The sequence below is a fragment of the Quercus suber genome, unplaced genomic scaffold (genome assembly GCF_002906115.3).
Source record: "Quercus suber isolate HL8 unplaced genomic scaffold, Cork oak 2.0 scaffold_105, whole genome shotgun sequence".
In the NCBI taxonomy this organism is placed as follows: domain Eukaryota; kingdom Viridiplantae; phylum Streptophyta; class Magnoliopsida; order Fagales; family Fagaceae; genus Quercus; species Quercus suber.
This window is the reverse complement of record NW_027069570.1, coordinates 814,448-826,369: the sequence shown is the minus strand read 5'-3', so window position 1 is coordinate 826,369 and position 11,922 is coordinate 814,448. Positions and strand designations below refer to the sequence as shown.

Below are 11,922 nucleotides of genomic sequence, written 5' to 3'. Positions count from 1 at the left end.
CTCATAATTACCTAGAATAATTACGGGAAACAGTGTAACAAAGGTTATGGTAATAAAATTAGAGAAAAGTTAAAAGATATCTTAAGGTTATTATTTTAATAAATATATTATTTTAAAATTATATAAAAATGTAAATTTGAACGTTTTTTTTTTTTTGTTGCTTCTATCATGCTTGTGATCAATTATTTGATATCATGTTTTTTTTTTTTTTTTTTTTTTTTATTTTATAAATTGGTCTAATAATTAAAAAAAAATCACATTAATTATCACTCTACTTTGTCACAATAAAAATAAGTAAAGATTGACATAAACACATAAATTTGAACGTACTAAAAAAAAATTAAAAATGAAGAACAAACTTTTTTTTAGAAGTAGTTTTAACTTATGGACTTCACTTTTGATCATTGCTCTTTACTATCAAACAGTATTTTAACAATTTTTTTTTTTAACTTAAGAACCTTATTATATTTAATTTGGCCCCTGTAAAAAAATATCTGACTTCACTATTATTTATACGGATTTTTTTATCACTGACAATTAGTTGCCTAGAAAATTACGACGGAAAAGAGTGTGATAATGTTATTATAATAAATTGGAAAAATTAATCAATGTTTTAGACACTAGTTTAACAAATTTTTATTAAAAAAATAATTAATTTTTTTAACAGTATTTTTTTAATATATATTTTTATAGAAATGATATTAAAATTTTTTTTACAGTCGACCGTTAACGAATATAAGAGTTAGCTCATTTATACTATTCTCAAAAAAAAAAAAAAAAGAAGCTCATTTTATACTCACTTTATTACCTTATTTGAATTTTGAGAGACGGAGAGAGAAAAGATGAACGCAACTCTTTTTGTTTTTGGGCAGAAACAAACTAACTGCATATATTTAATATCGTGTACGTATAGAGTTAATTTACCCGTGAAAAGTACCCCGTACGTACAGGCAAATTTATATCACTTGTCGGCTAATGACAAATGTAGGTTACACACAATTTTATTTACAAGTTGCAAATTGCAATTCAACAAAGGTGGAGTTGTCACTTGTCATATATTGGCTGGCAAAATGTACTCTCAACGATGGACTTTTAAGTTTTAAGTCAATGCCAATAAAACTTGTTACTGATACGAAAAAAATTGTTGCGTTTCACCAAAAATAAAAATTGTTGCGTATGTACCATGTAGCCTTCTCATTAAAATTTCTTTCTTATTATAAGTAGGTAGACTATTATGGCATCCATCTGTCATCATTCATAGCAAATCAATGACTTGGTCAGGTCCATCAAAAAAAAAAAAAAAAAAAAAGACTTGGTCAAGGCGTAGCTATGTGTGAGGGTGGGGCGCGTATGTACTGTGTAGCATTTCTCATTAAAATTTCATTCTATATATTATTATGAGTAGGTAGACTATCATGGCGTCCATCTGTCATCATTCATAGCAAATCAATGACTTGGTCAGGGGCGTAGTTATGTGTAAGGATGGGGGCAAGGCCCCCAAAATTTTAAAATTTTTTTAAGGATTTTAATAATGTGTCCGCACGTAAACAATTTAAAAAAAAGTTTATTAAAATTTAAAATGTTTTGATAATTTTTTTAATTTTTAATAAAATTTTTTAAAAATGGATTGTTAATATGTACCTCAAGGGTACATATTAATTGAACCATTTAAAAAAAAAAATATATATATATATAATTATTTTAATATTTTCAAAATTTAATCTATAGAAATAAGAGTTGACCTTCTCAAATATTTGATTTAGTCCAATGATGCTTTAAAAAAAAATTGGTCTAATAATTATAGAGACATAACATTATTTTTCACAATTCTATGTGGCATAAATATTTGATAAAGTTTGACACCAAACATATTTGAATTTATATCTTTTTCAACCAGTTATGTGGCAATTAACAAGTAATTGACTCATTAAAAAAATAATGTCACTAAAACTATATGTGAAATGTCTCTTTAGTTATTACATAATAGGTTAGAGTAAGAAAGTTTCAAATATGTTTGAAGCCTAACTTATTCTTCAAAGTTTTGAATCATTCATGTTTTTGAAAATTTCATTAGTTCAATTGAAAGATTTTTTATTTACTTTAGTATAAAATTTGATAATTTGTACCGAAAATGAAATTTTTTAAGAATTTCTCTATAAAAATAGTAAAAATGAATTTCATTTTATGAAAGATCGCCACCAAACATAATTTTGATTGAAATTACTAACCTCTTTTTGTTGTTGTTTGGTGTGTGTATATATATAACTTATTAAATAAAAAAGTGTGTGTATATAATAAAAAAAGCATGTATATGTGTATGTGGGAGTTGTCTTCATAAATATATTAGAGTTGCAACTTGGTCTCCCAAACAAAAATTTCTGGCTCTGCTCCTGGACTTGTTGTCATGAATTCTCAAACCTACACCCGCCAATCTCCAACTACCACCTTAAAACTTAGAAAAAATCTACTTCTATCCTTTTTGCATCATAACTTTGCCACAATTTTAATATAGTAGACTAAAAATAGTCGATGCATATATTTAAAAGTAACAAATAACTAATCATAATCTGCCACATAAAATAGTTGTGAAAAAAAAATGTAACAAAATTATGGTCCAATAATAACTCTAAAATCTACACATAGGAAACTGGTTTGTAAAAATTTAAGCGATCTATTAGACATATTAGAATAATAGCATAAGTCTAAGCTCATTCCACTTTGTGTATGAGACAAGTCTACTACTTGAATTAGAAGTCTAGGATTTAGCATATTATATATACTCATATATGGTTGCTTTTTATTTTTTTATTTTTTTTATTTGCTAAATTAAAAATGGATAGGGGGCAACCTGAGTAAATTGGCTTGTAAAAATTTAATATAGGGTTTATACTATACTTTTATATAATAAAGATGTAGTATTTCTTAAGGGTTTTCTCTGTGGATATATATAGGTTGCTAGACTAAACCACGAAACTCTCGTATTCTTGTGTTCTCTATTTTATTATTTCACTTCCACATATATTTTAGCATATTCAACACTATGCATAGAAATTGGCTCCTAAAAATTTAAGCAATTATTTTATTAAATCCATTATAGTTCGTAAATGAATCTTTAGATTTCTTGATTTTTTTTTTCAATAATTCCTTTTATTTCACAACACACAATTACTACGGAACTCTAACCAATGCAAAAAAAAAAAAAAAAAAAAAAAAAAAAAAAAAAAAAAAAAAAAAAAAAAAAAAAAAAAAAAAAAAAAAAAAAAGGAAAAAGAAAAAGAAAAAGAAAAAGTGCTCATTTTGTCCTACAACGTTAAAGGTTGTGTGACACTTAACCCTCGATAAATTTCTCCCAAAAGTTAGTTATCTTGCTATATAATTTTTTTTGTTATCACATTGATTCATGCTTAAAATTTTTGTTTTCATTTGATGGATTAAAAATTTTATGCATTTTATGCTAGGAATATTATATACATATGTTTTATATTATGTTTCATGTTGATTATTGATTCTTATAAACAATTTGCTTTGAATAATTTGGGTTAAACATAGTATTACTTAATTATATTTTACATGATATAAATTTTTGTTCATTTAATGTTAATATATATCTCTGGCATAGATTATGGGTGACAATTCATATTTGTGTGTCGGGTTCGTGTTGTGTCAACTCATGAGTATTTGACTATATAGGTCAACACTAACTCGACATGTTTATTAAATGAGTCAGTCGTGTCAACCTGTTTATCAGAATTTATCCAAAAAAAAAATTATGAAAAAACAAACAAGTAAATATTTTTAATATAAAATTCAAAACTAACGAGTAACTGTATCACAAATAATCATTCAAAACTAAAGTATATTCCAATATCACAAATAATTAATCACAATATGTTAAAGAAAATAAATCACAACAACTAATAAATTTATAAACCTAGAGTTTGAAGAGAATATTGGTAAAATATCATTTAATTAAACGGGTTAGATGGGTTGAATGGTTTCTATGTGTTCAACACTAACCCAACCCGTTTATTAAATGGGCCAGTCGTGTCAACTCGAATATAACACGAACCCGTTAACCCTCAACCCATAACCTGCTAATTTTGTATCGTGTCGTATCGTGTCAAGTTCACAGGTCATGTCAAATTTTGTCACCCTAGCATAGATAATGTCCAAATTTTCAAAACTTGAATTCATTGCCTTTATATTTCAAGTAAGAATTATTTATCATGGATGCTTGATGCTGATATCCATCTTGAGTCAATAAACTTTGGAGATATTCTCAAAGATGGCAACAAAGCATCCTAATAGAATCACACAAAAGTAATGATTTCTATTTGCCATTGACTCTATGAAGACCTCAATGATCTTGTTAAATAATTTGAAGGAAAGGTAAATTGCATTTTTGTTATTAAATAGGGCTTACCTAATTCCATAGCATATATAGTACAACAAATTAAATTTACAATTAATTCCCTTAAAGTATTTTGATCATGCAAGAAGACAACAAGGAACACAATGATCAATTTTTTTGAAATGTGGATGCAATCTTGAATGGCATTTGATAATTTTACTAATCTTAAAGACATTCAATTTATTTCGCTGAAATTTGTGGTTGAAATAGTATTTTTCTGACCTTAGAAGCTTTTGTGAAAGTTTAGGAAAGTTTAAGGGTTTCTTCATAATTTAGAAAAGTTTGGGGGCTTTTTTGTTATTTTGGAAAATTTTGGTGATCAAAGTGTAATTTTAGGAACTTTAAGGACCAAAATGTAAATTTGAGAGAGTTTTGGGGATTGGAATGTGATTTAGTTAAACTTTGGAATTTAAAATATAAGTAAAGAAAAATTTCAGGTTAAAAATGTAATTTTGGAAATAGTTGAGGGTTTGAACGTGACTTGAAAATTGTTATTGTTTTTCTAATTTTTATTTCTTGGATTTTGGATTTTAATTTGAGTTGGGCTTCAGTGTCCATTAGTTTATGATACGATGGAAGTGGATTAATTTCAATACGGGTAGGTTGAAGGTGTTGGGTGGGTCTGCTGTATATATGTTGGGTTGAGATCTTAAGGTTGGGCTTCGGTTTTATGAATTTCAAAGTGAAATTGTTTTTTTTCAATGCTGGTTTAAGCAATTATGTGTTCTTAAGACTTTTGTTTGCAGGGTGGATCATTTCGTAGCTTCCAAAAAAAGAAAAAGAAAAAGAAAAGAAAAGAGAATAATGATATTCTTTTGGTCTTCCTTGGGATATATTTTGATTGAACCATATGCTTCATTTTGATCATAGCAATCAAAGTTAGGTATTTTTAAAAGCACAAGAAGATTATAAAAAATGTTATGTTCATGCCTAAGTTTGGTGTGTCAAGCTACATTTAAGATGACTGCAACTGCGGTTGTGCTTGAGTTGCTTTAACCATGCAGGCTGCAGCTAGGATAGTAAAGAAAATCAAGCTGGTTTTCTTCAAGAAGACAGCTCTTATCAAGGACATGTTTACTTTTCAAATCTCGAAATAACTCGGTTTGAAGTTGCAGCTATTCGAACTGTCAGCGGCATCCTGGTCAGGTTAAGAAGGTATGCTTTTTTAATGAGGAACTTGTATTCATAATGTTTCATTCCGAATTGTCCTCTTAGACTGAAATGCTATGTCAATATAAAGAAGTATTTTACCGTTCAAATTAGATTATTAAAAATAAGCCTTGCCAATAACCTTTATTTAATTTCTACTGGGAAGTTTTTATGTAACATTGATTACAGATCAATATATGGATGCACTACTCGTAGTAGATGTCTAGGCAATATGTGGATATAAAAAGGTATTAGCATGGCTATTATTATTATACCCTTGAAGGCTGATTTAGTGTGACTTTAATTTGGCAGGCTGCAAAAGAAGAAACAACCAGAAGAGAAGGGAGGAAAACCTAGAGAAGGGATTGAGAGGTGTGCCTTTGCTTTGAGGATAAGATGAAGAACCACTTCTTGAAAATAGAAGACTGCCTGTTGTCATGGAGCATCATGAGCAAAAACTTCATGCTCTTACTCAACATCTTAAATTGTCATGGAGCCTCATGAGCAAAAAATCAATACTACCCTGTTACATATCATTGATGATGAGAGCATATTCATTTTAAGCAACTGAACTGTTTAGTGCTATTTGAAATGACAATTTTCCTAAGAAGGTTGAAAGTATTTCGTGTTCATAACTCTGGCGTTTGCAGATGAAGAAGCGAAAGCTTTTAAGGAAGAAAAGAGGAGAGGAAGGAACATTCAGAGAAATTGGGAGCAGGAGAAGTTGTTTAACATGCAATTGTTGTCGTGGTTTAGAGGCCCCTACACTGCAATTCCATGATTACTTGTAATGTTTAATTGTTTATAATAGTTTTTTTAGCTATTTAGTAATTGCAAATGCTTGCCATAGTTTTGATAATTGACAGAGATTTACAAACTCAGTTAGAATTTGTTGCAAACTTAAAGTTAGTAATTTCTTTCTTTCAACTTGGCCATTGTAGAGTTGATTTCTAGGGAAATAAACTCAAAAGAGGATATATTTTTTTGTGGCTGGCAATAATAATGGAAGCTTTTGGGCCCACTTATGTTATGAGGGGATGTTTTATGAGTCTATTTCATAAAATAATTTTTCGAATTACTTTGAATAAGAACCTCTCTATTTCAATTGAAATATAGAAAATTTACTTTATAGTTTGAATTTTATATTTTGGATCATGTAACGGTACGCTGTCATTTTATTTGAATTTTAAATAATTGAATTGATGAGGCTATACATACACAATGACAAAGCCATTATTCAAGATAAAAAGACAATCATTCTTTCTTATAAAAAAAATTAAAAGATAATATGAAAATAATAATTAATTATTAAAATAATAATAGATATTAATAACAAACTATTTATGCAGTTAAAGAGAAATTTAGTTTTCATACAACATACATCATATAAAGGCTAAATTATAGAATACATTCTCTAATTTTATTTAAAATTCAATTGTGTTTGTTTTTAGACACCTTAAAACACAACTAGATTAATCTAGGTAACAAGCCAAGTTATTACTTAGTCCAAATTTCAAATCTAGGTTATCACAATCAAACAATCATATCATACATAGCAGCGGAAATATAAATAACACAAAAATATGATCACTTAAGAAAACCAAACCGGTAAAAAACTTGGAGAGGATTTAACCTAACTATCATCAAGGTAAACCTGAATGTACTAATGAAAGAATCAAAGTTTTTACAATAGTGACTTAGACCACTAACATCCTATTGCTACCCACCAATAGAAAACTTACTAACACGACCACGTGCAAGCTCCGAAACCACGGACTCCTTCTTTCTTGGATTCTCCAGCAAGTACAAGCACATCCGCTTGTGTATGTTTAAACTCTTATGGCAGTAACTAAATGATCATCAAGCTTTCAATGAAAAGCCTTTGGCTACAAAACCCTAAATACAAAAAAAGGCACATACGGCATTTTAATCTCTCTAAAAGCTCTTAAAAACGTTTTAGGGTTTCCCTTATATATATCAGTGTTTTACTTGAACCCCAAGACGTTTAAGTAGAGTTTGGACTAAACTGGAACTCTGCAGAAAAATAAATCTGCACGTGGTTCAATCGATCGAGGCTTGCAGATTTAGTCCAATAAATTATGCAATCACTCGATTCCAATTTTACAAATGAACATATTTTGAGCAAGCCTAAACCTTGACTCTATGTTTTGATCATGGTTTATCAACATAATACAAATTGAAGTTCTAATACATTAGTTCCTAAAGTCTTAAAACCTAACAAATTCAATACCGTAATTTTTCTTTCGTTTAATTTAGTCATCTAAGTTGCAACATTATTCAATTTAGTCCCACAGTGACACCCCAAAAATAGATGTTGTTTTGATTTTCTTTAGTTTTTATAATTGAAAATTAATAAAAATACTATATAAAATAATTTATTATTTATTGAAAAAAAAAAGGAGACCCAGAAGCTAGAACACTAGATAGTTGTTTTGATTTTCTTTAGTTTTTATAATTGAAAATTAATAAAAATACTATATAAAATAATTTATTATTTATTGAAAAAAAAAAGGAGACCCAGAAGCTAGAACACTAGATGCATCCTCTTCTTATGGTTCTTGCCTAATCCAAATCACTGATGCCTCATGTTTGAATTGGGTTTATACATCGTTGATTGTTAAGTAATTACTGAATATTGATAATCAATCCCAAAGAAATAGAGATTCCTAAAACAAAAGAAACAACCAATATGTTAAGAGAGAAGGTGGTGTAAAAGATAAAGTAAACCCCTCCACGTTCAATTCAAATAAATACTTATCCAAAAAATTCATTCAACCCGACAAATACACAAATGGCCTCATTGGGTCATATAATTTACCAACACACACAATGTTTGACCCTAACAAACATGACAGATTTTTACCAATTTTGGCTTTACTGATTTTAGAGCTTCAGAATGAGGGGTTATAAGTAGGAGGATATGAGCAATCCATTTTTGACTGGTTTAGAAGAGGATGGAAATGGCTTGGTAGAGAAGGATGCATATATTGTTTAGGAGAAGGTTGCTAATTTGGAAGGGAGAGAAAGGATAAGATAATACTTGAAATTGATTCGAAGTGGGAATTGATACTGGACTTGGACTTTTATGTTTCATTTAGAAGTTGATTAATAACTAGAATGGAACGAAATTAGTAAATTATAAAGGAATGAAAATGAATGACATTGATTTAAATAAGAGAAATTGATGAAAGAAAGGAATGAAACGAAATTAAGTAATATTGTTTTAATGTTCTAAAATAAAAGAGTAGAATGTAAGTAATCTTATTTGAGAGTAATATAGAGGAAAATGAATGAAATAGTTTTATGACAATATTACTATTAGATCCATATTTTAAAATAAATAGCTGAATTTATAAGGTATTCTAGGAGTTTTAGTAAAAACTACATTAAACTTAATTACATTCCCTCAAATTCGTCCAAATTTTTGGGGGAATGAAAATTTAAAGTTTTGAGAAAATAAATAAGTATGAGTATTCCTATCTATCAATTTCATTCCCTCACATTTAAATTTTCAAATAAGGGAATAGACCTCCATTGAAACTCTGCAGGGGGATTGAAGGAATATTTCTAAAATAACTCATTTTATTCTATTCCATTACTTTCTCAAGAGGTCATAGGAGCTTTAGAGAAAATGAAGAGCTTTTGGTGTAACGTCCCAAACAGCAATAAAAAAAAGAAAAAGAAAAAAAGAGTCAAGATCAGAGTTTTTTGGGTTCCCACATGCCCCACCTAACCCCACTACCCACCACATAATTCACTCCATTTTATCTCCTCTTTGACTGGCTCCTTACATCTCTTTTCCTCCTTTCATTTTCTTTCTTTTCTCTTTACTTAAACACACCCACTTCCACACTCACTCACCGGACTCTACTCCAAACCACACCATCTCACCATCATTTTTCCGGCTAGATCACCGGAAAATCCTTAGAAACACCTACGCATCTTTATCCTTTTTTTTGAGGTAAAATTTTCTAATCTTTTTTGTGGGTTTTATATATTGCTTGAGGTTATATTTTTATCCAAGTTTTAATAATGTTACCCATGTGATTTATGAGCATTGGAAGTGATATTTATTTGGTTTTTATGTATGAGTTTTGGATTTGTGGAATTATTTGATGAGTGGGTATTTGGTCTGTGCTAATGATGACTACCTAAGATTTATGTATGGTGGAAAATTTAGGGGTTTTGAGTTATAACATGTGATGGTTGGTAAATTTAATTTTTCCATTGCCATTGGGTTTATTTGGAGTTAGTTGAAGTCATAAATTTCTTGTCTTTGAGGATATTTTGATTTTACTTTCATGGGTCTCTTAATGATGTAGTGTAAATTTTATGGAAGCTAGTCATGATGTTGGAGATGATATTAAATAGGTTAATTTTATAAATTGGAGTTTATGCATTGTGAAGCAATTTGTTGAAAAACTTTGGAAGTGGAATTTATTATTATTGATGAGGTTAAATACTAGGCTTGCCTAATTAAATGCTCATTTGGCAATTCCTAAATTGTAGCTAGATATAATTTCAAGCTCTATGCTTATTGTGATAGGTTTACTTGATATTGTTTAGGTTCTAGCTAATCTCCTTGGAGCTTGGAAAATTAGGCTTTTGCGGTTGCGAGGTAAGTAGCTTTTTAATGGGATTTTTGAAAAATAACCATGTTGCATAAATGTTATTTTTGGTTAGACACACTCTTGGAAACTATCTATGGAAATTATAGTTTCCTAAAAACTATTGTGTCGTAGCCTTAATATATATATGATTATATATATGAAAATGCATCTTATTTGGTATTGCATTTGGGGAAATGCATGAATTGTTGACATGGAAAAATGAACATCTTTTATTTAATCTTTGATAAGAAAATCATTGATTTTATGGTATATTGAAAAATTTAAAGATGCTTATCTTGCCTTGTATTATTTGGGAAATTGATGGAAAATCTCTTGACAAGAATGAAGTTGAAAACCTTACAAACTTTATAGAAGTTAGATTATTTAAGGTTTTATGAAACTACCTGGATATGAATTATGTGTTTCAAAGTAATGTAACCTGTGAGTTTATGTGGTTTTAACACAATGCCATGTGTGATTTCTCGGTGATCACCTGATTTGGTTTCCATAGTTTTTGTAACAATGGAATCAAATCCAGGTCAATACCCTTTCACTTTGGATGATATGTTCTTCCCTGTTGCCCATGGAGGGAAGATGTTCCTTGATTGTGTGTGGGTGAGGCTGCAGCCCATGGGGCCGAGAGACCACATGCAAGAGAGGTCTTATTTGACGCGCTCTCGTTGCTGCCCATGAAGGGAGAGAAAAACCTTGAGGGTATGGGTGAGGCTGCTGTCCATAGGGCCAAGAATTTGCATACCAGAGAGGACAATATCATGCCAGTTGTGAATGGGTGGATCCCCTGACCGGTCTATGTGGTAGTATGGTATATTTGTGATAAATTACCGTATGTTAAATTTTATGACTTTGAAAATTATATTGTTTTTGCTTATAGATCATAGTATATAGTTTCAAGGTATTTACTTTAAGAAACTTGTGTTTCATTATTAAATCATTCTTGTCATATTATTATTATTAAAGATGAAACTTGCATTTCCCTCACCTCCATTAATTATGCTACTTATTGGGCTTTGTCTCATTCCATTATTACATAAACTTTTCAGAGTATGCAACAATCTTTTGAGACAGCTTTTTGGTAGCTAACAATAGTTAAACTAACTGCTGATGGAGACTGAATTTTTGTAATGAAGATTTTAGATGATGTACATCTTAGAATAGGCTTGACTCATTCTTTTGTATATTATAGTGGTTGTGACGTTATTCCCACTGATGGGACAAGCTGATGATATGTAATTATTTATTCAGACTTCGATTCTTTTGTGGCCAATGGTCCTTGTAATTATTGCTTTGAGCTCTAACTTACTTTGAGAGTATATACAATGGAATTATTATAATAATTCTTGATGTTGGTACTTGATATGATTTTTGTGGATTTGATTGTCAAAAAGGAAAAATCTATAGGTACTTTGAGATGTCTTTCTCATGCTTTGGATTCTTTGGAGTTTGGGGTGTGACATTTGGCCTTTGGAATATTTCCTAATACTTGAAGAGAAGAAGAAAACTGATTGACTAATACAGATTTAGAAGAAGATTTTGGAAGAAAAGGACTGATCCATGGCATATTTTGTCACATTTTGATATGTGTCTAGGAGATAGTCATTTTTTCCAATGGAAATTCATAAGTTCAAATATCTTTTCAAATATAATAATAAATTTTAAATCGATATACCAACAGCCATGTAACTCAACTGGTTGACATTTCTTATTATTTTC

General features: G+C 29.5%; 1 long non-coding RNA gene across 3 annotated transcripts; it reads left to right on the top strand.

Moving 5' to 3' along the window:
- Positions 1-9,218: 9,218 nt before the first annotated feature.
- Positions 9,219-11,524, top strand: LOC112020239 (uncharacterized). Of its 3 annotated transcripts, none has more exons than XR_002883781.2 (3): positions 9,219-9,542; positions 10,148-10,199; positions 11,253-11,524. It is a non-coding gene; the product is annotated as an uncharacterized LOC112020239 (long non-coding RNA). The 3 variants fall into 3 exon arrangements; XR_002883782.2 differs by lacking the exon at positions 11,253-11,524 and adding an exon at positions 10,730-11,140; XR_010629627.1 differs by lacking the exon at positions 11,253-11,524 and adding an exon at positions 10,703-11,140.
- The last annotated feature ends 398 nt before the right edge of the window (positions 11,525-11,922 follow it).